Here is a 25,390-nt window from a genome sequence, read left to right as displayed (position 1 = left end):
TTGCCATACTGTCAGCGTCCTGATATCTATGGCTCCTTATTGCAATACTGTCAGCTTCCTGATATCTATGGCTCCTTATTGCCATACTGCCAGGGTCCTGATATCTATGGCTCCTTATTGCCATACTGTCAGGGTCCCGATATCTATGGCTCCTTATTGCAATACTGTCAGCTTCCTGATATCTATGGCTCCTTATTGCCATACTGTCAGGGTCCTGATATCCATCGCTCCTTATTGCCATACTGTCAGGGTCCTGATATCCATCGCTCCTTATTGCCATACTGTCAGGGTCCTGATATCCATCGCTCCTTATTGCCATGCTGTCAGGGTCCTGATATCTATGGCTCCTTATTGCCATACTGTCAGGGTCCCGATATCTATGGCTCCTTATTGCCATACTGTCAGGGTCCTGATATCTATCGCTCCTTATTGCCATACTTTCTCTACATTTGAGGTTCATGCTATACGCCTCTTCCAATCAGTACACCTTAGGAGTAGCCCTCATTTACCGTCGCCCTGGCCCTCCTTCCAAATTAATTGACAACTTTCCTTCCTGGCTCCCTCACTTTCTCTCCTCTGACCTTCCCTCTATTATCCTTGGTGACTTCAATATTCCTATTGATATGCCCACAGAATCCTCTGCCTCCAAACTCCTCACCCTCACTTCCTCATTTGGCCTCTCCCAATGGACCTCCTCACCCTCCCATGTGAGTGGGCACGCGCTTGACCTGGTCTTCACTCACCGTTGTGATATTTCTGATTACTCCAATTCCCCATTCCACCTCTCCGACAATCACCTTCTCTCTTTTAACCTGTCCCTCTCGCCTTCCCCTCCTGTACCTCCGAGAGCCACCATCACTAAGCGTAACATTGAGGCTATTGACACCATTTCTTTTTCTTCCCAGCTTTACGCACTTCTCTCCCCTATCCTGTCTCTCTCCTGCCCTGAACAAGCCATTTCCCTATACAATGCCTCCCTTACTTCTGCCCTGGACTCTGTTGCTCCGGCGATCACTATTCACCCTCACAAATCCACACTTCAACCGTGGCATTCCAAATACACCAGATATCTGCAAAAGTGTTCACGAACCGCCGAGCGACAGTGGAGAAGATCACGCTCTATGGCAGATTATCTCCATTTCAAATTTATGCTCTCATCCTACAGTGCTGCCCTTTCCTTCTCTAAACAGTCATATTTCAAGAATCTCATCTCTCAGTCCTCAAATCCCCAGCGTCTCTTCACCACTTTCAACTCCCTCCTCTGCCCACCACCTCCTCGTCTCCCCTCCTCGCTCTCTGCCACTGACTTCACTACCTATTTTACATCTAAAATTTACTTAATTTGTCAGGACATCATATCCCACCAGTCCTCCTGCTCTACACCTCCTCCTTTCCCGGCTCACCCCTCTCCATCCATTTCACCGACTCGGACATCCTTCTCCCCTGTATCTGGAGAGGAAGTCATGTCCCTCATCCTGTCCTCCCCCTTCTACCTTCCCCCTTGACCCCATCCATTCACGTCTCCTCCGCTACCGCTCTCTTTCTGCCTGCTCCCATCTTGCTCACCTCCTTAATCTCTCCCTATCATCTGGCACTGTCCCGTCTACATTCAAACATGCGATAGTCTCCCCCATTCTTACAAAACCTTCCCTTGATCCTAAAACTCTCTCCTCCCTTTTGCCTCCAAGGTCCTTGAGCGTGTTGGAGTAAATATGATTTACGACTACCTGCGCTTGACCCGCTTGTGCCTGGTGATAAATAAGTATATATACACACACACCTATTTCCTATGAGCATGAAGCTAGTAGCAGAGTAATTGTCAAAAAATCTATGTTTATTGTAACAATTATCAGGGTTTTGTGTTTGCAGCAGAAAGATTAGGTTCCTTGAGCGTGTTTACAACCACCTTAACACCTTTCTTTCCTCCCACTCCCTGCTTGACCTATTTCAGTATGGCTTCCGCTCTCTCCACTCCACTGATACTGCCCTCACAAAAGCCAGCAATGACCTCCTTGTTGCTAAATCCAAGGGCCACTGCTCTCTACTCATTCTCCTTGATCTCTCTGCTGCTTTCGACACTGTGGATCACCCTCTCCTTCTGCAGATCCTTCACTCTCTTGCTCTATGTGACACTGCCCTCTCCTGGCTGTCCTCCTAACTCTCTGACCGATCCTTCTCTGTCTCCTCTCAGGGCTCCTCTTCTCCCCCACAGCCTCTTACAGTAGGAGTTCCCCAAGATTCTGTTCTTGGACCTCTCCTATTCTCCCTCTATACGTTCTCACTAGGTGAACTCATCAGCTCTTTTGACCTCCAATATCATCTCTATGCTGATGATACTCAGGTCTACCTCTCCTCCCCTGATCTCTCCCTCTCTCTACTGACTCGTATCTCCAACTGTCTCTCTGCTATCTCTTCCTGTATGTCCCAGCGCTTTCTTAAACTAAATATGTCGAATGGTGCGTACACACTTAAAGATTTTCTGTCCAGCCATCCAACTAGTTGATTGGTTGGAATGAAAATCTGGTAAGGTATGAAAGCAAATGACGATCAGCAATTTGCTCCCAAACGCCAGAAAATGGACCAAAACTGTTGTTTGAACAAATTGTTTAGATCAAAACATTTAACAAACTTGTCTGACGTCATTTTCATCTGTTATCGGGCATTTACGAGCAAATTGCTGATCATCATCATTTACTCCCATACGTTACCAGATTTTCATTCCAACCAATCAGCTAGTTGGATGGTTGGACCGAAAATCTTTACGTGTGTATGCACCATAAGACTGAACTAATCATCTTCCCACCCCCCTACATAACCACACTTCCCACCATTTCTTTATCAATTGATGGCACAATTATCTCCTCTAGCCCCAAAGTGCGCTGTCTTGAAGTTATCCTGGACTTATCCCTCTCCTTCAAACCACATATCCAGAATCTCACAGTCCTGTGGTTTTCATCTTAAAAATATTTCCAAGATCAGACCCTTTCTCACCCAGGATGCCACTAAAACCCTCATACATTCACTGGTCATCTCCAGATTGGACTACTGTAACCTTCTCCTAGCTGGCCTCCCCAACTCCCATCTCTCCTCTCCAGTCTGTCCTCAATGCTGCTGCTCGACTCATCTCCCTCTCCAAACATACTATATCTACCTCCCCTCTCTTACAAGCCCTACACTAGCTCCCCATTCCTTTCAGAACTCAAATTAAGGTTCTCACACTCACAAAGCCCTCAGCCATTCCTCTCCCATTTACATCTCTGACCTCATCTCCCTCCACTCTCCTGTCCGCCCTCTTCCTTCAACAAATGCATCCCGCCTCTCATGCCAACTGATTACTTCCTCCCACTCCCGCCTCCAAGGGCTTTGCCCGCACTGCTCCCCACCTCTGGAACTCTCTCCCACTCCCCATCAGACTCTCCACCTCTCTTCAATCCTTCAAACGGGCTCTCAAGACCCCCTACATCATCACAGCCTTCCAGCTCTCATTCTAACTCCCTGCTACATGCTCCTTCCTCTCAGCCTACCCCATCTGTGTCACCCCTGTCTGTCTGTCCCTCCCCTTTAGAATGCAAGTTCTTACGAGCAGGGCCCTCTACCCTCTTGTGCTTCTCCTTACTCTACTTTCATCTGCTTCTTACTCTCTACTATGGCATCTGATACTTAGTTGCTTTGCATTGTAGCTTATCTGGGTGTTATGGTCGCGAATGTATATTATCCATGGCCTGTATTGTATTGTACTGTAAGTCACTGTAAATCAACCTATATGTTTATGTTCTTTGTAAGGCGCTATGGAACACTTGTGGCGCCATATAAATGATAATAATAATACTGTCACGCTGACCGCAGTGGTGCCAGGTACAGTCCCGGCAGAGACCTACGTCATCACCTGTGTTAGAGACTTGATAACAAGAACCTTCATACGGGAAGAATGCTGTCCCATAGCACTATATATAGTATTACTTATGTATTTCTCCCCATTTTAAAACATGGAGTAAACAGCCACAAACGCCTTTTCTACTACATAAACTCTTTATGAGGAATGGGTGGTATCTGCAGTAAGACCAGCCCTAGTACTACAGGTCCCAGCCAGCTGGCCTGTAACTCATTGATAGAATCAAATGTGACTACGATACACAACCCTAAAGCTTCATGGTGACAACAGCAAAGAACAGAAAGTGTTTAATTGACCAGGTAACGATCACGTAGCTCCCTTATCCTATGCTAATGTTCATTCCATTATCTCCTCCATAGAGGTTACCATGTAACTGACCTGATTCATTCAGCAACAGAGAAACATAATATAACCTTCAACAGAGATCAGCTTCTAATACAGCAGCTAATATCATCAATACCCAGATCAGTCCTCACTCCTAGGAATCACAGAATTACAGTGTGCGTACAAGAGCGGCAACTACTCAGAGGATGGGGCTCTCACTGCAGCTGTACTGTAATAACACGTCATGGTACGGTGCAGTCACAGTGATCACTACATACAGTATATACACAGCACAGCCTGGTCCTTCTCTCCAGCATACACAGCATTACAGTGTGTGTCACAGGATGGGGCTATCACTACAGCTGTACTGTAATAACACGTCATGGTACGGTGCAGTCACAGTGATCACTACATACAGTATATACACAGCACAGCCTGGTCCTTCTCTCCAGCATACACAGCATTACAGTGTGTGTCACAGGATGGGGCTATCACTACAGCTGTACTGTAATAACACGCCATGGTACGGTGCAGTCACAGTGATCACTACATACAGTATATACACAGCACAGCCTGGTCCTTCTCTCCAGCATACACAGCATTACAGTGTGTGTCACAGGATGGGGCTATCACTACAGCTGTACTGTAATAACACGTCATGGTACGGTGCAGTCACAGTGATCACTACATACAGTATATACACAGCACAGCCTGGTCCTTCTCTCCAGCATACACAGCATTACAGTGTGTGTCACAGGATGGGGCTATCACTACAGCTGTACTGTAATAACACGTCATGGTACGGTGCAGTCACAGTGATCACTACATACAGTATATACACAGCACAGCCTGGTCCTTCTCTCCAGCATACACAGCATTACAGTGTGTGTCACAGGATGGGGCTCTCACTACAGCTGTACTGTAATAACACGCCATGGTACGGTGCAGTCACAGTGATCACTACATACAGTATATACACAGCACAGCCTGGTCCTTCTCTCCAGCATACACAGCATTACAGTGTGTGTCACAGGATGGGGCTATCACTACAGCTGTACTGTAATAACACGCCATGGTACGGTGCAGTCACAGTGATCACTACATACAGTATATACACAGCACAGCCTGGTCCTTCTCTCCAGCATACACAGCATTACAGTGTGTGTCACAGGATGGGGCTATCACTACAGCTGTACTGTAATAACACGTCATGGTACGGTGCAGTCACAGTGATCACTACATACAGTATATACACAGCACAGCCTGGTCCTTCTCTCCAGCATACACAGCATTACAGTGTGTGTCACAGGATGGGGCCATCACTACAGCTGTACTGTAATAACACGTCATGGTACGGTGCAGTCACAGTGATCACTACATACAGTATATACACAGCACAGCCTGGTCCTTCTCTCCAGCATACACAGCATTACAGTGTGTGTCACAGGATGGGGCTATCACTACAGCTGTACTGTAATAACACGTCATGGTACGGTGCAGTCACAGTGATCACTACATACAGTATATACACAGCACAGCCTGGTCCTTCTCTCCAGCATACACAGCATTACAGTGTGTGTCACAGGATGGGGCTATCACTACAGCTGTACTGTAATAACACGTCATGGTACGGTGCAGTCACAGTGATCACTACATACAGTATATACACAGCACAGCCTGGTCCTTCTCTCCAGCATACACAGCATTACAGTGTGTGTCACAGGATGGGGCTATCACTACAGCTGTACTGTAATAACACGTCATGGTACGGTGCAGTCACAGTGATCACTACATACAGTATATACACAGCACAGCCTGGTCCTTCTCTCCAGCATACACAGCATTACAGTGTGTGTCACAGGATGGGGCTCTCACTACAGCTGTACTGTAATAACACGCCATGGTACGGTGCAGTCACAGTGATCACTACATACAGTATATACACAGCACAGCCTGGTCCTTCTCTCCAGCATACACAGCATTACAGTGTGTGTCACAGGATGGGGCTCTCACTACAGCTGTACTGTAATAACACGCCATGGTACGGTGCAGTCACAGTGATCACTACATACAGTATATACACAGCACAGCCTGGTCCTTCTCTCCAGCATACACAGCATTACAGTGTGTGTCACAGGATGGGGCTATCACTACAGCTGTACTGTAATAACACGTCATGGTACGGTGCAGTCACAGTGATCACTACATACAGTATATACACAGCACAGCCTGGTCCTTCTCTCCAGCATACACAGCATTACAGTGTGTGTCACAGGATGGGGCTATCACTACAGCTGTACTGTAATAACACGTCATGGTACGGTGCAGTCACAGTGATCACTACATACAGTATATACACAGCACAGCCTGGTCCTTCTCTCCAGCATACACAGCATTACAGTGTGTGTCACAGGATGGGGCTATCACTACAGCTGTACTGTAATAACACGTCATGGTACGGTGCAGTCACAGTGATCACTACATACAGTATATACACAGCACAGCCTGGTCCTTCTCTCCAGCATACACAGCATTACAGTGTGTGTCACAGGATGGGGCTATCACTACAGCTGTACTGTAATAACACGTCATGGTACGGTGCAGTCACAGTGATCACTACATACAGTATATACACAGCACAGCCTGGTCCTTCTCTCCAGCATACACAGCATTACAGTGTGTGTCACAGGATGGGGCTATCACTACAGCTGTACTGTAATAACACGTCATGGTACGGTGCAGTCACAGTGATCACTACATACAGTATATACACAGCACAGCCTGGTCCTTCTCTCCAGCATACACAGCATTACAGTGTGTGTCACAGGATGGGGCTATCACTACAGCTGTACTGTAATAACACGTCATGGTACGGTGCAGTCACAGTGATCACTACATACAGTATATACACAGCACAGCCTGGTCCTTCTCTCCAGCATACACAGCATTACAGTGTGTGTCACAGGATGGGGCTATCACTACAGCTGTACTGTAATAACACGTCATGGTACGGTGCAGTCACAGTGATCACTACATACAGTATATACACAGCACAGCCTGGTCCTTCTCTCCAGCATACACAGCATTACAGTGTGTGTCACAGGATGGGGCTATCACTACAGCTGTACTGTAATAACACGTCATGGTACGGTGCAGTCACAGTGATCACTACATACAGTATATACACAGCACAGCCTGGTCCTTCTCTCCAGCATACACAGCATTACAGTGTGTGTCACAGGATGGGGCTATCACTACAGCTGTACTGTAATAACACGCCATGGTACGGTGCAGTCACAGTGATCACTACATACAGTATATACACAGCACAGCCTGGTCCTTCTCTCCAGCATACACAGCATTACAGTGTGTGTCACAGGATGGGGCTATCACTACAGCTGTACTGTAATAACACGCCATGGTACGGTGCAGTCACAGTGATCACTACATACAGTATATGACTGCATGGTCTATATTACATCTGGCGGATGCCTGAGAACCCCCCCCCCCCCCCCAATGCAATGCCGCATAACCTATATGTCGCATAGTAAAGCACGCTCCCAGGACAATAGTTGGTGCTGGGAAACTGGTATGGAAATTAATCACAAAAACATGTGTACGTAGGTTTTTATGCCTTTTACCCATTTCCCCAGCGCACGTGTGAGCACCCCGCCATTGTACGCCTTACCTGAATGTAATAAAAGTCTCCTCTGCTGCTCCAAAGCACCCGCAACGCTTCCATTGCCACTTATAGCGTTTACGACCCTTGTGAGACCAAAACGAAGGCATCGCAGAACCTATCGTCTGAGCTCTGCATTGGCGGCGATTGTGCAGATTTGAAATAAAGGATCCACCTGTAATATTCAGTCCAGTGTCAGAGAGACTTCCTATTAGTCTACGAGTCAGGACACTTTCCCTCCTGTCTGCACCTGAGTTTCGCTGGAGGGTTATTAGGAGCTGGCGGAACACTTCCCACAACCTGCACTTCTAAAGAATTTGTAACCATGACACCGTTCCCAGTCTTTCATGGCCTAAGGGCTGTGGTTCCCAAACTTTTTTGAATCACGGCGCCCAACAGTATCAGCATTGTCCTCATGGCGCCCCTAAGTTTAAGTTTGTTACTGAGAAATCAGAAAAAAAAAAAAAAAAAAAAACAGTAAAGTGAAGTAAATTGTGCTGACCTGTCACCCTTAGGGTCAGTTATGTGGTGAGGACGGGGATGTGCTGACCTGTCACCCTTAGGGTCAGTTATGTGGTGAGGACGGGGATGTGCTGACCTGTCACCCTTAGGGTCAGTTATGTGGTGGGGATGGGGATGTGCTGACCTGTCATCCTTAGGGTCAGTTATGTGGTGAGGACAGGGATGTGCTGTCACCCTTAGGGTCAGTTATGTGGTGGGGATGGGGATGTGCTGACCTGTCATCCTTAGGGTCAGTTATGTGGTGAGGACAGGGATGTGCTGTCATCCTTAGGGTCAGTTATGTGGTGGGGATGGGGATGTGCTGACCTGTCATCCTTAGGGTCAGTTATGTGGTGAGGACAGGGATGTGCTGTCATCCTTAGGGTCAGTTATGTGGTGGGGATGGGGATGTGCTGACCTGTCACCCTTAGGGTCAGTTATGTGGTGAGGACAGGGATGTGCTGTCACCCTTAGGGTCAGTTATGTGGTGAGGACGGGGATGTGCTGTCATCCTTAGGGTCAGTTATGTGGTGAGGACGGGGATGTGCTGACCTGTCACCCTTAGGGTCAGTTATGTGGTGAGGACAGGGATGTGCTGTCATCCTTAGGGTCAGTTATGTGGTGAGGACGGGGATGTGCTGTCATCCTTAGGGTCAGTTATGTGGTGAGGACGGGGATGTGCTGTCACCCTTAGGGTCAGTTATGTGGTGAGGACGGGGATGTGCTGTCACCCTTAGGGTCAGTTATGTGGTGGGGACGGGGATGTGCTGTCATCCTTAGGGTCAGTTATGTGGTGAGGACAGGGATGTGCTGTCATCCTTAGGGTCAGTTATGTGGTGAGGACAGGGATGTGCTGTCATCCTTAGGGTCAGTTATGTGGTGAGGACAGGGATGTGCTGTCACCCTTAGGGTCAGTTATGTGGTGAGGACGGGGATGTGCTGTCATCCTTAGGGTCAGTTATGTGGTGAGGACGGGGATGTGCTGACCTGTCACCCTTAGGGTCAGTTATGTGGTGAGGACAGGGATGTGCTGTCATCCTTAGGGTCAGTTATGTGGTGAGGACAGGGATGTGCTGTCACCCTTAGGGTCAGTTATGTGGTGGGGATGGGGATGTGCTGACCTGTCACCCTTAGGGTCAGTTATGTGGTGAGGACAGGGATGTGCTGTCATCCTTAGGGTCAGTTATGTGGTGAGGACAGGGATGTGCTGACCTGTCATCCTTAGGGTCAGTTATGTGGTGAGGACAGGGATGTGCTGACCTGTCACCCTTAGGGTCAGTTATGTGGTGAGGACGGGGATGTGCTGTCATCCTTAGGGTCAGTTATGTGGTGAGGACAGGGATGTGCTGTCACCCTTAGGGTCAGTTATGTGGTGAGGACAGGGATGTGCTGACCTGTCATCCTTAGGGTCAGTTATGTGGTGAGGACGGGGATGTGCTGACCTGTCACCCTTAGGGTCAGTTATGTGGTGAGGACAGGGATGTGCTGTCATCCTTAGGGTCAGTTATGTGGTGAGGACAGGGATGTGCTGTCACCCTTAGGGTCAGTTATGTGGTGGGGACAGGGATGTGCTGTCATCCTTAGGGTCAGTTATGTGGTGAGGACAGGGATGTGCTGACCTGTCATCCTTAGGGTCAGTTATGTGGTGAGGACAGGGATGTGCTGTCATCCTTAGGGTCAGTTATGTGGTGAGGACAGGGATGTGCTGTCATCCTTAGGGTCAGTTATGTGGTGAGGACAGGGATGTGCTGTCATCCTTAGGGTCAGTTATGTGGTGAGGACAGGGATGTGCTGTCATCCTTAGGGTCAGTTATGTGGTGAGGACAGGGATGTGCTGTCATCCTTAGGGTCAGTTATGTGGTGAGGACAGGGATGTGCTGTCATCCTTAGGGTCAGTTATGTGGTGAGGACAGGGATGTGCTGACCTGTCATCCTTAGGGTCAGTTATGTGGTGAGGACAGGGATGTGCTGTCATCCTTAGGGTCAGTTATGTGGTGAGGACAGGGATGTGCTGTCATCCTTAGGGTCAGTTATGTGGTGAGGACGGGGATGTGCTGACCTGTCACCCTTAGGGTCAGTTATGTGGTGAGGACAGGGATGTGCTGACCTGTCACCCTTAGGGTCAGTTATGTGGTGAGGACAGGGATGTGCTGTCACCCTTAGGGTCAGTTATGTGGTGGGGACGGGGATGTGCTGACCTGTCACCCTTAGGGTCAGTTATGTGGTGAGGACAGGGATGTGCTGTCATCCTTAGGGTCAGTTATGTGGTGAGGACAGGGATGTGCTGTCATCCTTAGGGTCAGTTATGTGGTGAGGACAGGGATGTGCTGACCTGTCATCCTTAGGGTCAGTTATGTGGTGAGGACAGGGATGTGCTGTCATCCTTAGGGTCAGTTATGTGGTGAGGACAGGGATGTGCTGACCTGTCATCCTTAGGGTCAGTTATGTGGTGAGGACGGGGATGTGCTGACCTGTCACCCTTAGGGTCAGTTATGTGGTGAGGACAGGGATGTGCTGACCTGTCACCCTTAGGGTCAGTTATGTGGTGAGGACAGGGATGTGCTGTCACCCTTAGGGTCAGTTATGTGATGAGGACAGGGATGTGCTGACCTGTCACCCTTAGTGTCAGATATGTGGTGAGGACAGGGATGTGCTGACCTGTCACCCTTAGGGTCAGTTATGTGGTGAGGACAGGGATGTGCTGTCATCCTTAGGGTCAGTTATGTGGTGAGGACGGGGATGTGCTGTCATCCTTAGGGTCAGTTATGTGGTGAGGACAGGGATGTGCTGTCATCCTTAGGGTCAGTTATGTGGTGGGGACAGGGATGTGCTGACCTGTCACCCTTAGGGTCAGTTATGTGGTGAGGACAGGGATGTGCTGACCTGTCACCCTTAGGGTCAGTTATGTGGTGAGGACAGGGATGTGCTGACCTGTCACCCTTAGTGTCAGTTATGTGGTGAGGACAGGGATGTGCTGACCTGTCACCCTTAGGGTCAGTTATGTGGTGAGGACAGGGATGTGCTGACCTGTCACCCTTAGTGTCAGTTATGTGGTGAGGACAGGGATGTGCTGACCTGTCATCCTTAGGGTCAGTTATGTGGTGAGGACGGGGATGTGCTGACCTGTCACCCTTAGGGTCAGTTATGTGGTGAGGACAGGGATGTGCTGTCACCCTTAGGGTCAGTTATGTGGTGAGGACAGAGATGTGCTGTCACCCTTAGGGTCAGTTATGTGGTGAGGACAGGGATGTGCTGTCACCCTTAGGGTCAGTTATGTGGTGAGGACAGGGATGTGCTGACCTGTCACCCTTAGGGTCAGTTATGTGTTGGACAGGTTTGCGCTGCTGTTTGTCCTCATATTTAAATTACACTGTCCATAAATAATTTAATATGGTGCTGGACCACCAACCTGAGGCACCCCTGCAAGTGTCCCAAGGCACCCCAGGGTGCCACAGCGCACAGTTTGGGAACCACTGACCTAAGGGTTATAATCACCACGGTAGCTGCGGTGGCCGGGTCGCTATGAAGAGTTACCTTACAGAGTGTTAGTACATCTTTCCTATATACAAATCTATATATCAGGAGAAGGGAAAGCTGTGTGATCATCTTCCCCAGGTACTGGCCCTATGCGGCCCCTAAAAGCCTTCACCTGTGGCCCCAGCTCCATCCTGCGAAGCGCTTTGTAGCACTTGTGTAAAATAGCAGCTGATGTTATTATTCATTAACTATGTTTAACAGAACAGAGATTAACAGGAACATTTCATTCAGCCAATGAGCAATATATAAATCACAGAATCTTCTAACGACACAAGAGAATGGGAAACACAGAAGTCAGTAATTGGGGGTCTCATTAGAAATCAATGCGATAGACCCCAAAACAACAACAAGTTTAATGGAGGTGAGATGATGTCAGTCCTAGACAGGGTTTGCTAGAAAGCATGAAGACATTCATAGCTCAGGATGTGACCAGCAGAATAAATGCCCCCACTGGACCCCCACATCCTGGCATCATGCAGATCTCCGGCACAGGCTCAGAGCTTGGCATCCGTGCCATGTCACACCAATAACACAGCTGTCCGTCTCTGTAATCTCAAGTGACGGAGCCTGGCAGAGACTCGCAGACAGAAGCTGACGGTTCCCACTACAAGGTGTCACATTGTCTCGGTGTCACAACTACTCCCATTGGGAGTGACAGCTCCAAGGCCGACGCCGCTGGAAGGTTTCGTACATTAACACGTTTAGGTCACAGAAATTACAGCTGCAGAGCCCTATAACACATTGCGGTACATGGCTGTAACAGAGCCGGGAGCTATATGTCACAGCTGCAGAGCCCTATAGCACATTGCGGTACATGGCTGTAACAGAGCCGGGAGCTATATGTCACAGCTGCAGAGCCCTATAGCACATTGCGGTACATGGCAGTAACAGAGCCGGGAGCTATATGTCACAGCTGCAGAGCCCTATAGCACATTGCGGTACATGGCAGTAACAGAGCCGGGAGCTATATGTCACAGCTGCAGAGCCCTATAGCACATTGCGGTACATGGCTGTAACAGAGCCGGGAGCTGTATGTCACAGCTGCAGAGCCCTATAGCACATTGCGGTACATGGCAGTAACAGAGCCGGGAGCTATATGTCACAGCTGCAGAGCCCTATAGCACATTGCGGTACATGGCTGTAACAGAGCCGGGAGCTATATGTCACAGCTGCAGAGCCCTATAGCACATTGCGGTACATGGCTGTAACAGAGCCGGGAGCTATATGTCACAGCTGCAGAGCCCTATAGCACATTGCGGTACATGGCTGTAACAGAGCCGGGAGCTATATGTCACAGCTGCAGAGCCCTATAGCACATTGCGGTACATGGCTGTAACAGAGCCGGGAGCTATATGTCACAGCTGCAGAGCCCTATAGCACATTGCGGTACATGGCAGTAACAGAGCCGGGAGCTATATGTCACAGCTGCAGAGCCCTATAGCACATTGCGGTACATGGCTGTAACAGAGCCGGGAGCTATATGTCACAGCTGCAGAGCCCTATAGCACATTGCGGTACATGGCTGTAACAGAGCCGGGAGCTATATGTCACAGCTGCAGAGCCCTATAGCACATTGCGGTACATGGCAGTAACAGAGCCGGGAGCTATATGTCACAGCTGCAGAGCCCTATAGCACATTGCGGTACATGGCTGTAACAGAGCCGGGAGCTATATGTCACAGCTGCTGATATGGCTGCAGAGCCCTATAGCACATTGCGGTACATGGCAGTAACAGAGCCGGGAGCTATATGTCACAGCTGCTGATATGGCTGCAGAGCCCTATAGCACATTGCGGTACATGGCTGTAACAGAGCCAGGAGCTATATGTCACAGCTGCAGAGCCCTATAGCACATTGCGGTACATGGCAGTAACAGAGCCGGGAGCTATATGTCACAGCTGCAGAGCCCTATAGCACATTGCGGTACATGGCAGTAACAGAGCCGGGAGCTATATGTCACAGCTGCAGAGCCCTATAGCACATTGCGGTACATGGCTGTAACAGAGCCGGGAGCTATATGTCACAGCTGCAGAGCCCTATAGCACATTGCGGTACATGGCTGTAACAGAGCCGGGAGCTATATGTCACAGCTGCAGAGCCCTATAGCACATTGCGGTACATGGCAGTAACAGAGCCGGGAGCTATATGTCACAGCTGCAGAGCCCTATAGCACATTGCGGTACATGGCTGTAACAGAGCCGGGAGCTATATGTCACAGCTGCAGAGCCCTATAGCACATTGCGGTACATGGCTGTAACAGAGCCGGGAGCTATATGTCACAGCTGCAGAGCCCTATAGCACATTGCGGTACATGGCTGTAACAGAGCCGGGAGCTATATGTCACAGCTGCAGAGCCCTATAGCACATTGCGGTACATGGCTGTAACAGAGCCGGGAGCTATATGTCACAGCTGCAGAGCCCTATAGCACATTGCGGTACATGGCAGTAACAGAGCCGGGAGCTATATGTCACAGCTGCAGAGCCCTATAGCACATTGCGGTACATGGCTGTAACAGAGCCGGGAGCTGTATGTCACAGCTGCAGAGCCCTATAGCACATTGCGGTACATGGCAGTAACAGAGCCGGGAGCTATATGTCACAGCTGCAGAGCCCTATAGCACATTGCGGTACATGGCTGTAACAGAGCCGGGAGCTATATGTCACAGCTGCAGAGCCCTATAGCACATTGCGGTACATGGCTGTAACAGAGCCGGGAGCTATATGTCACAGCTGCAGAGCCCTATAGCACATTGCGGTACATGGCTGTAACAGAGCCGGGAGCTATATGTCACAGCTGCAGAGCCCTATAGCACATTGCGGTACATGGCTGTAACAGAGCCGGGAGCTATATGTCACAGCTGCAGAGCCCTATAGCACATTGCGGTACATGGCAGTAACAGAGCCGGGAGCTATATGTCACAGCTGCAGAGCCCTATAGCACATTGCGGTACATGGCTGTAACAGAGCCGGGAGCTATATGTCACAGCTGCAGAGCCCTATAGCACATTGCGGTACATGGCTGTAACAGAGCCGGGAGCTATATGTCACAGCTGCAGAGCCCTATAGCACATTGCGGTACATGGCAGTAACAGAGCCGGGAGCTATATGTCACAGCTGCAGAGCCCTATAGCACATTGCGGTACATGGCTGTAACAGAGCCGGGAGCTATATGTCACAGCTGCTGATATGGCTGCAGAGCCCTATAGCACATTGCGGTACATGGCAGTAACAGAGCCGGGAGCTATATGTCACAGCTGCTGATATGGCTGCAGAGCCCTATAGCACATTGCGGTACATGGCTGTAACAGAGCCAGGAGCTATATGTCACAGCTGCAGAGCCCTATAGCACATTGCGGTACATGGCAGTAACAGAGCCGGGAGCTATATGTCACAGCTGCAGAGCCCTATAGCACATTGCGGTACATGGCAGTAACAGAGCCGGGAGCTATATGTCACAGCTGCAGAGCCCTATAGCACATTGCGGTACATGGCAGTAACAGAGCCGGGAGCTATATGTCACAGCTGCAGAGCCCTATAGCACATTGCGGTACATGGCAGTAACAGAGCCGGTAGCTATATGTCACAGCTGCTGATATGGCTGCAGAGCCCTATAGCACATTGCGGTACATGGCAGTAACAGAGCCGGGAGCTATATGTCACAGCTGCTGATATGGCTGCAGAGCCCTATAGCACATTGCGGTACATGGCAGTAACAGAGCCGGGAGCTATATGTCACAGCTGCAGAGCCCTATAGCACATTGCGGTACATGGCTGTAACAGAGCCGGGAGCTATATGTCACAGCTGCAGAGCCCTATAGCACATTGCGGTACATGGCTGTAACAGAGCCGGGAGCTATATGTCACAGCTGCAGAGCCCTATAGCACATTGCGGTACATGGCTGTAACAGAGCCGGGAGCTATATGTCACAGCTGCAGAGCCCTATAGCACATTGCGGTACATGGCAGTAACAGAGCCGGGAGCTATATGTCACAGCTGCAGAGCCCTATAGCACATTGCGGTACATGGCAGTAACAGAGCCGGGAGCTATATGTCACAGCTGCTGATATGGCTGCAGAGCCCTATAGCACATTGCGGTACATGGCAGTAACAGAGCCGGGAGCTATATGTCACAGCTGCTGATATGGCTGCAGAGCCCTATAGCACATTGCGGTACATGGCAGTAACAGAGCCGGGAGCTATATGTCACAGCTGCAGAGCCCTATAACACATTGCGGTACATGGCTGTAACAGAGCCGGGAGCTATATGTCACAGCTGCAGAGCCCTATAGCACATTGCGGTACATGGCTGTAACAGAGCCGGGAGCTATATGTCACAGCTGCAGAGCCCTATAGCACATTGCGGTACATGGCAGTAACAGAGCCGGGAGCTATATGTCACAGCTGCAGAGCCCTATAGCACATTGCGGTACATGGCAGTAACAGAGCCGGGAGCTATATGTCACAGCTGCTGATATGGCTGCAGAGCCCTATAGCACATTGCGGTACATGGCAGTAACAGAGCCGGGAGCTATATGTCACAGCTGCTGATATGGCTGCAGAGCCCTATAGCACATTGCGGTACATGGCAGTAACAGAGCCGGGAGCTATATGTCACAGCTGCTGATATGGCTGCAGAGCCCTATAGCACATTGCGGTACATGGCAGTAACAGAGCCGGGAGCTATATGTCACAGCTGCTGATATGGCTGCAGAGCCCTATAGCACATTGCGGTACATGGCAGTAACAGAGCCGGGAGCTATATGTCACAGCTGCTGATATGGCTGCAGAGCCCTATAGCACATTGCGGTACATGGCAGTAACAGAGCCGGGAGCTATATGTCACAGCTGCTGATATGGCTGCAGAGCCCTATAGCACATTGCGGTACATGGCAGTAACAGAGCCGGGAGCTATATGTCACAGCTGCTGATATGGCTGCAGAGCCCTATAGCACATTGCGGTACATGGCAGTAACAGAGCCGGGAGCTATATGTCACAGCTGCTGATATGGCTGCAGAGCCCTATAGCACATTGCGGTACATGGCAGTAACAGAGCCGGGAGCTATATGTCACAGCTGCTGATATGGCTGCAGAGCCCTATAGCACATTGCGGTACATGGCAGTAACAGAGCCGGGAGCTATATGTCACAGCTGCTGATATGGCTGCAGAGCCCTATAGCACATTGCGGTACATGGCAGTAACAGAGCCGGGAGCTATATGTCACAGCTGCTGATATGGCTGCAGAGCCCTATAGCACATTGCGGTACATGGCAGTAACAGAGCCGGGAGCTATATGTCACAGCTGCTGATATGGCTGCAGAGCCCTATAGCACATTGCGGTACATGGCAGTAACAGAGCCGGGAGCTATATGTCACAGCTGCTGATATGGCTGCAGAGCCCTATAGCACATTGCGGTACATGGCAGTAACAGAGCCGGGAGCTATATGTCACAGCTGCAGAGCCCTATAGCACATTGCGGTACATGGCTATAACAGCTATATGTCACAGCTGCAGAGCCCTATAGCACATTGCGGTACATGGCTGTAACAGAGCCGGGAGCTGTATGTCACAGCTGCAGAGCCCTATAGCACATTGCGGTACATGGCAGTAACAGAGCCGGGAGCTATATGTCACAGCTGCAGACCCCTATAGCACATTGCGGTACATGGCTGTAACAGAGCCGGGAGCTATATGTCACAGCTGCAGAGCCCTATAGCACATTGCGGTACATGGCTGTAACAGAGCCGGGAGCTATATGTCACAGCTGCAGAGCCCTATAGCACATTACGGTACATGGCTGTAACAGAGCCGGGAGCTATATGTCACAGCTGCAGAGCCCTATAGCACATTGCGGTACATGGCTGTAACAGAGCCGGGAGCTATATGTCACAGCTGCAGAGCCCTATAGCACATTGCGGTACATGGCTGTAACAGAGCCGGGAGCTATATGTCACAGCTGCAGAGCCCTATAGCACATTGCGGTACATGGCTGTAACAGAGCCGGGAGCTATATGTCACAGCTGCAGAGCCCTATAGCACATTGCGGTACATGGCTGTAACAGAGCCGGGAGCTATATGTCACAGCTGCAGAGCCCTATAGCACATTGCGGTACATGGCTATAACAGAGCCGGGAGCTATATGTCACAGCTGCTGTGTAACCACTAAACTATCTGACAATGTTATGTTTTGGTTTAGGGGTCCTGTACGAGGCTTCTAGTCTACTACAGATGGGTACACATACATCTTACTTCCTTTCGTGTTAAACAGCCCTTCTAGTCGTGCCATGTCGTAATGTGACTCAGTAGCGCAGAGCATCTTTTAGTGCGACTTTGTACCTTCAAATGTGTAGTTATTCGCAAAGCAATGCGAATAGGACGCCCAAGCTGCTTCCGCTGATTAAATTGACATGTGAAATGCTACGTTATAGTGTCAGTGACTGCGGGTGTATCTGTATGTGAAATGCTACGTTATAGTGTCACAGCAGCTGCCACTGCCGCTGAAACATAGCATTTTGCTTGCAGATACACCCGCAGTCGCACACAGATTATAGGCATGCCGCATATTTTTATCAGCGGAAGCCGTTTGTGTGCCCTATTCACATCGCTTTGCGAATAAGATGAACCGTAAGGGAAAAAGTTGCACGAAAAGACGATTGGCGCGACAGTTGCACGGCGCTCAAGCGTTATGTAGGGCACAGAGGGAAGATGTATGTGGCCACATCTGTACGTCACAAAATACATAACTACAAACAGGCGTAGGCTCCTACAGGAGGCCTGCGTCCTAGATTTGCCCTATACCAGGCTTGGCTCCGCCACAGAGGACGATGACTTCATACATTTTTCTCCTTGCAGCATAACCATTTCTGTGAGGGAATGGGCAAGACACATCTATAATTATGAAACTAAAAGCTCCCAATAAAAAGAAACAGAAGTCGCCATCCCTTGAGATGAAAGGTCAGACATGGAAATAAACACATTTTCCAATATGCGGTTCATGCACTTTGCCAAAATGTTTCTTCCCCTGCAATTTTCCCTGTGCTGTAGCCTCTGCCCTCTCATAGGATCTCTCTGTAAATAAGGCCTTCCTCTGACTAGAATGATTATTATTATTTTCTTTGTGTCCTATTTGATGTTGTCTTTGTACTGTAAATGTTAAAAGTGATTATCTCCCTCCTCCCTTAATTGGCAAATTTTTCTATATTCGATTAGACAGAATCGGAATATGATCAAAACGTAATTGATACATTGTAACTGTTCCTGATGAGACGCGGGGAACTTCCAACACAGCCGCACTTGTAATCCTAACTCCGAACTAGCTAGGAATAACAGCGCGACAATTTTCCGCCATTAATCTCGCTCTTAAATCTTCATTTCCTATGAAAGTGCAAAAGCTGCACCAAGGGGTTTTTCTTAATTTACATTATAAAAGAAGAAACAGACCACATGCAGGCAGAAGACCAGGATATTCTACAAAGTGCAAAACATAGAATCAGAATAAAAATGACATCAACTCTCTTCTGTGTTTTTAAAACCAGATTCATGTACCTGGAAAAAGTGCCCCTTAGGCCTTTCGGAAGTTTAGGTTGTACTAAAATTTATTTAATACATGTTTTAATCATTCCCTCTGCCTACTATTGCGCAGTGATAATAGGACCCTGAGCCTGGCGCTCACAATTAGCATTGCCCTAATCAATTTCTTTAACTGGTTTGACTAGCAGGGGCACAGACTGAGCGCGACACATCCATATCTACTACTACTTACCCCAACCACCTTCTATGGTAGGAGGCAGAATGAGGAGTGGGGGGCACAGACTGAGCGCCACACATCCATATCTACTACTTCTTACCCCAACCACCTTCTATTGTAGGAGGCAGAATGAGCAGTAGGGGCACAGACTGAGCACCACACATCCCATATTTACTACTTCTCACCCCAACCACCTTCTATGGTAGAAGGCAGAATGAGAATGAGGAGTGGGGGGCACCGACTGAGCAACACACATCCATATCTACTACTACTTACCCCAACCACCTTCTATGGTAGGAGGCAGAATGAGGAGTGGGGGGCACAGACTGAGCAACACACATCCATATCTACTACTACTTACCCCAACCACCTTCTATGGTAGGAGGCAGAATGAGGAGTGGGGGGCACCGACTGAGCAACACACATCCATATCTACTACTACTTACCCCAACCACCTTCTATGGTAGGGGGCAGAATGAGGAGTGGGGGGCACAGACTGAGCGCCACACATCCATATCTACTACTACTTACCCCAACCACCTTCTATGGTAGGGGGCAGAATGAGGAGTGGGGGGCACAGACTGAGCAACACACATCCATATCTACTACTACTTACACCAACCACCTTCTATGGTAGGAGGCAGAATGAGGAGTGGGGGGCACAGACTGAGCACCTGCTGGTTATTAGTAAATGTAGTCATGTTTGGATGCTGCAAATTATATAAATGACAAAGGTGCAGACAGAATGGTCTCATCGCTGTTCATAATAAACTACAGGACAGACAGACAGACAGAACGGCAGCTATGGTTCCCTGCAGCTCAATCTTTGCTCTTAAGCTACACACACGATTTTCTGTCAGATTTTTTAAAGTGTAATGAACGATTTTTTTGGAACTACAAAAAATTTTTGCATATTAACTTAATTAAAATCGTTGACAAGTCTGACTGAACTACAAATGTGAATGCGCATGAACGATAATAGTTCGTTTGACTCAGAAAGTGAACGAGTTTTTCAAACGATTATCGTTACATGATATCGTTTAACGATAATCGTTCAAAAAATCGTTGTGTGTATGCAGCTTTAATGTTCTTCCAAGCTGAATAAAAGAACAGGAATGAATCCCCCAGACCTGGATCACTTCTGTGCCAAGTACCAGCAGGACTGATCGGTATAATATCTGTAAGTGGGTAGCTCCAACCTCAGAGACCTCAGTGAGTGGGTTTGAGAACATTACAGGAACATTAGCTGCTGCTTCTAGGTCATTGTTAAGGGAAAACTGTATCCGGACCTATAGATGCAGCTTAGGGAGAAGGGGGACCTATAGATGCAGCTTAGGGAGAAGGGGGACCTATAGATGCAGCTTAGGGAGAAGGGGGACCTATAGATGCAGCTTAGGGAGAAGGGGGACCTATAGATGCAGCTTAGGGAGAAGGGGGCAGCTGTGAGCTGCTGAAGGTGGGTGGAAACCTTCATAGCCATCAGGGATCACCACCACCACCACCAGACAACAGTAATCCGGTCCAGCGTGACCCCAATATGCTGAGAGTTTATATAGCACATCCATGATTTATAGGTCGCGCCAAGCAGCCGCTCAGGCCTGTTCTGCGCCAATATTCAGCAAGGCTGCATTTGTTTGTTGTAAATTATAACATTTATCTAATAAACATTTATGGACAGATAAAGGCAATGGTATAATAGCTTTTATCCAAGGAGTATTCGCCTGGGACTCGTAGGGGGAGGCAAAGAAATTATTCTGCTGCTACATGGAAACATATCAATAATCTTGTCCCAATACACAAGTACATGCGGACACCTCGACAATTACACCTCTATACATGGGGAACCTCGCCAATTACACCTCTATACATGGGGAACCTCGCCAATTACACCTCTACACATGGGGAACCTCTACACATGGGGAACCTCTACACATGGGGAACCTCTACACATGGGGAACCTCTACACATGGGGAACCTCTACACATGGGGAACCTCTACACATGGGGAACCTCTACAATTACACTTCTATACATGCTTACACCTCCACAATTACACCTCTATACATGGAGAACCTCTACAATTACACCTCTATACAAAATTGAAGGATAAATTACTTAAGACTGAAATCCATGTATACATATCCCAGAATGAAGACTAGAACTGTAGCAAACACTAGATTGCAACCTCTTTGCCTGGATAACAAGTTGGGAGAAATGTAGTAAGAAATACAGCAGCCTATACATCTGCGCCTATATTCCACATCCTACTAACACGAGATGCAGAGGTTCTGCAGAAAGTCCATGTATATCTATCTAGTGACTATTACCCACCACGGGCAGGACACCGCGCAGGGCGCACGTTGGCCGCCTTTACATGTGCACACGGAAATAAATGCAGATAGTCGCCTGTATTCGGGGTAGGCCGCACCACCCCCATGTGCAGCGATGGTAACCTAGACGCAAGAGATCCATCTGATATCAGCCGCTGACTAGCCCTCCATGCCGCCTACACACCCACCGAGTATTTATCTTGTGTGTCAGTGCCCAGTTACTGCCAGTCACTGCAAATGGAGATGTGATGACTTGCCAGTAGTTGCACCAAGTTGTACACCCTCACCTACGGAGCGCACAGTGCAGAACGGACGTGCGCACAGCTCTGAACCGGCCCATTTGTCTATAATACCGCATGTCTGCGGTTTTGTACATGTCTTTTATAATTGCCTTTTAATATTTTCAGTGCTTGAATGTATATGTGAAGTAAGGTAACCTTCTGCAGAACGCAGCATAAGCACATTGCCGTACATTGCTCTCTGCACCCCAGGACCTGGAAACACAGCAAATGCCAGCGATTCTTCCGCCCTCGCTACACGTGAAATAAGAGATGTAGTTGCTATGGTCACCGTCCGCCTGCAAAGTTACAGCGCGGATGGGTTTTTGTTGCATTGTTCAATTCAGGTTACAATATGCAATTTGTAAAAGTGGATTTAGCTGGAAGAACAGCTCAGAATGAACAAATCTACAGTACATGAGATGAACCTGTCTCACAAACGTCAGGTCTGACTGCGCAGTCACTCGGTGACACAATGTAGAGACGGACTTTCTCGCAGCTTATCAGTTCAACAGCTGGTGACATTACTAAGGCACTTCAAGCCTCATGCCTCAATGTCACCAGCTGATAGTGAAAGGATGAGCTGAAGATTGGTTCAGCCCATATTGTGAGAGACAGCTGAGAAGACGAGGCGTGCTGGCAATGGCTCTCCTCCTCTTTACACGTGTCAGACGCGGTGTAAGGACCCTGCTCGTGGCCCTTTGTCACGCAGCGCTCTGTACCATCTAGGTTGGTACCTGCACAGCCTCATGTATAGGCTATCACAGTATAGGCACCGCTGCACAATTCTATGCTAATGGCGGCCAATCTCAGAGCAGTAACAGCTGGACAGATCCGGTGAATCCCGGCCTTTTGATAAAGTGCCAGTAAGAACAAATTACTGTGGATATTCTTGTCCTATAGTTACCTCGCAACTCTACCAGTGCTACTAATGCACTAAGGGGCTGCCTGGTTGCATCTACGGTGTGAGCGTGAGGAGGGTACATTGGGAACAGGGGGGGGGGGGGGGGGGGAGGCATCAAAGAGCAGAACGGGGGAGGGGGCACATCCAAGCCAATAGCAGGGGTGAGGCCCCATCCACGGGCACAGTAAAGGTACACACAGACAGATATATCGTTACGATATGAACGATAAAAATATCGTTTCACGATATATCGTTCATTTTCATGCAGTGAACGACCAATGATGCGCGTTCCCGCATGAACGATAACGATATCTATGATCGTCCGTACATGCAGCCAACCTGAACGATATCGTCACCTTTCCATGTTCAGAGTGGGGCAGGAGGACTCACAGAGATATCTTTCATGTCGTTGGTGGTACAGATCGTCCCGTGTGTACGCACCTTAATTCACGCTGCTCCAGAACAAGGAAAGCTGCAGGCCCATTGGGGGTCCCAGAAAACGATACAATGACACTAGTTTAAAGAAACGATAGCGTCCACAAGATTACACATCATACAAAAGATTTCAATATTACTCTGAGCAAATTGATAATGACCAGAAAAGAATAAAAGTAGGATCTGTAAGAGCCCCCCACAGTACAGTCCAACAAGTAATATTACCAGCCGGGCACCAAGTATTCCTCCACTTGTACACAGAACTGCATAGGGGGGTGCCACTAAACCCCTGGAAGAGCCCCCCCACAGTACAGTCCAACAAGTAATGTTACCAGCCGGGTACCAAGTATTCCTCCACCTGTACACAGAACTGCATAGGGGGGTGCCACTAAACCCCCTGTAAGAGCCCCCCCCCACAGTACAGTCCAACAAGTGATGTTACCAGCCGGGCACCAAGTATTCCTCCACCTGTACACAGACCTACATAGGGGAGTGCCACTAAACCCCCTGTAAGAGCCCCCCACAGTACAGTCCAACAAGTAATATTACCAGCCGGGCACCAAGTATTCCTCCACCAGTACACAGACCTACATAGGGGAGAGCCACTAAACCCCTAAAGGCTGTAACTGCAGAATGTTGTATGGTGTAGTATTGTTAGTCCATTGCAACACAGTTTTACATAGTATCACCCCTCAATTTGTTATGCTTTGAGATTTTATTTGCAGGCAGACTCAGCCACAGTTACATGACCGTCTATCTCTAACGGAGCACTATACATAAATACACAATATAATCACCCACACGCAATTCATATACATTTATGTAACAGCTACAGTGCGTCATTGCATGCAGTATTGTACCCGCGCCCTGTCTGTACTGCTGGTTTGCTACTAATGGTCGTCATCAGGGCGCCCCAGTCACCAGCCCTATCCTAGGTGCAAAAGATACGTCCTGATAAGAGGAGCATTTACGCTTACGTCCCAGCTCTGCATAGCCCACATTTCCATTGGCGCACCCTTACTGAGCTTTGCCTATGTGAGCGCGCTGCGTTACAGCCCCGGCTGTCTCCTCAGTCAGGTAGATGTGACTCTCCATTGCCCAAATTTGTGTGCGCACAGTTCTGGAGCATGCAAGATACGCCCCGCAAGCAAACACGCAAGATACGCCCCGCAAGCAAACACGCAAGATACGCCCCGCAAGCAAACACGCAAGATACGTCCCGCAAGCAAACACGCAAGATGCGCCCCGCAAGCAAACACGCAAGATGCGCCCCGCAAGAAAGCAGATGTCCCTCTCCACATCGGTCCTGTGTGTGCTTGTGCTGCTACGTTACTGGTGATTACAGACAGACATGCAGTATGTTCCCTTCAATAGACAGACAGGAAGTCTGATGTGCATAGGAGAAAACTTCCTCTCTACCTGCCTTTTAGGGGTATATTTACTAAAATGCTGGTTTTTAGAAGTGCAGATGTTGCCCATAGCAACCAGATTGTAGCTATTATCTTCTAGAAGGTGAGAGATAAATGATAAATAGAATCTGATTGGTTGCTATGGGAAACATTTCCACTTCTAATAACCTGCACTTTAGTAAATACACCCCATAGTGTACAAAGTCTCCAGATGGGATGAGCAGGGATTATAGAAGGGGGATTATAGAAGGGGGATTATAGAAGGGGGATTATAGAAGGGTGTGTAAGTCAGAGGTGACCTCGGCTCAGTGACACCTGTAAGGAGGAAGCGTGTCTGTAGCATGTGCGTGTCTGT

General features: G+C 48.8%; 1 protein-coding gene across 2 annotated transcripts in view; it reads right to left on the bottom strand.

Annotated features, from left to right (window-relative positions):
• LOC148435679 (G protein-signaling modulator 1-like) overlaps positions 1–25,390 on the bottom strand; it is a 68,193-nt gene that overhangs the window by 38,335 nt on the left and 4,468 nt on the right. The window lies entirely within an intron of this gene.

The sequence above is a fragment of the Taudactylus pleione genome, unplaced genomic scaffold (genome assembly GCF_031769625.1).
Source record: "Taudactylus pleione unplaced genomic scaffold, aTauple2 ptg002098l, whole genome shotgun sequence".
NCBI lineage: Eukaryota > Metazoa > Chordata > Amphibia > Anura > Myobatrachidae > Taudactylus > Taudactylus pleione.
The sequence above is the reverse complement of the archived record's forward strand: the minus strand, read 5'-3'. Positions and strand labels throughout refer to the sequence as shown.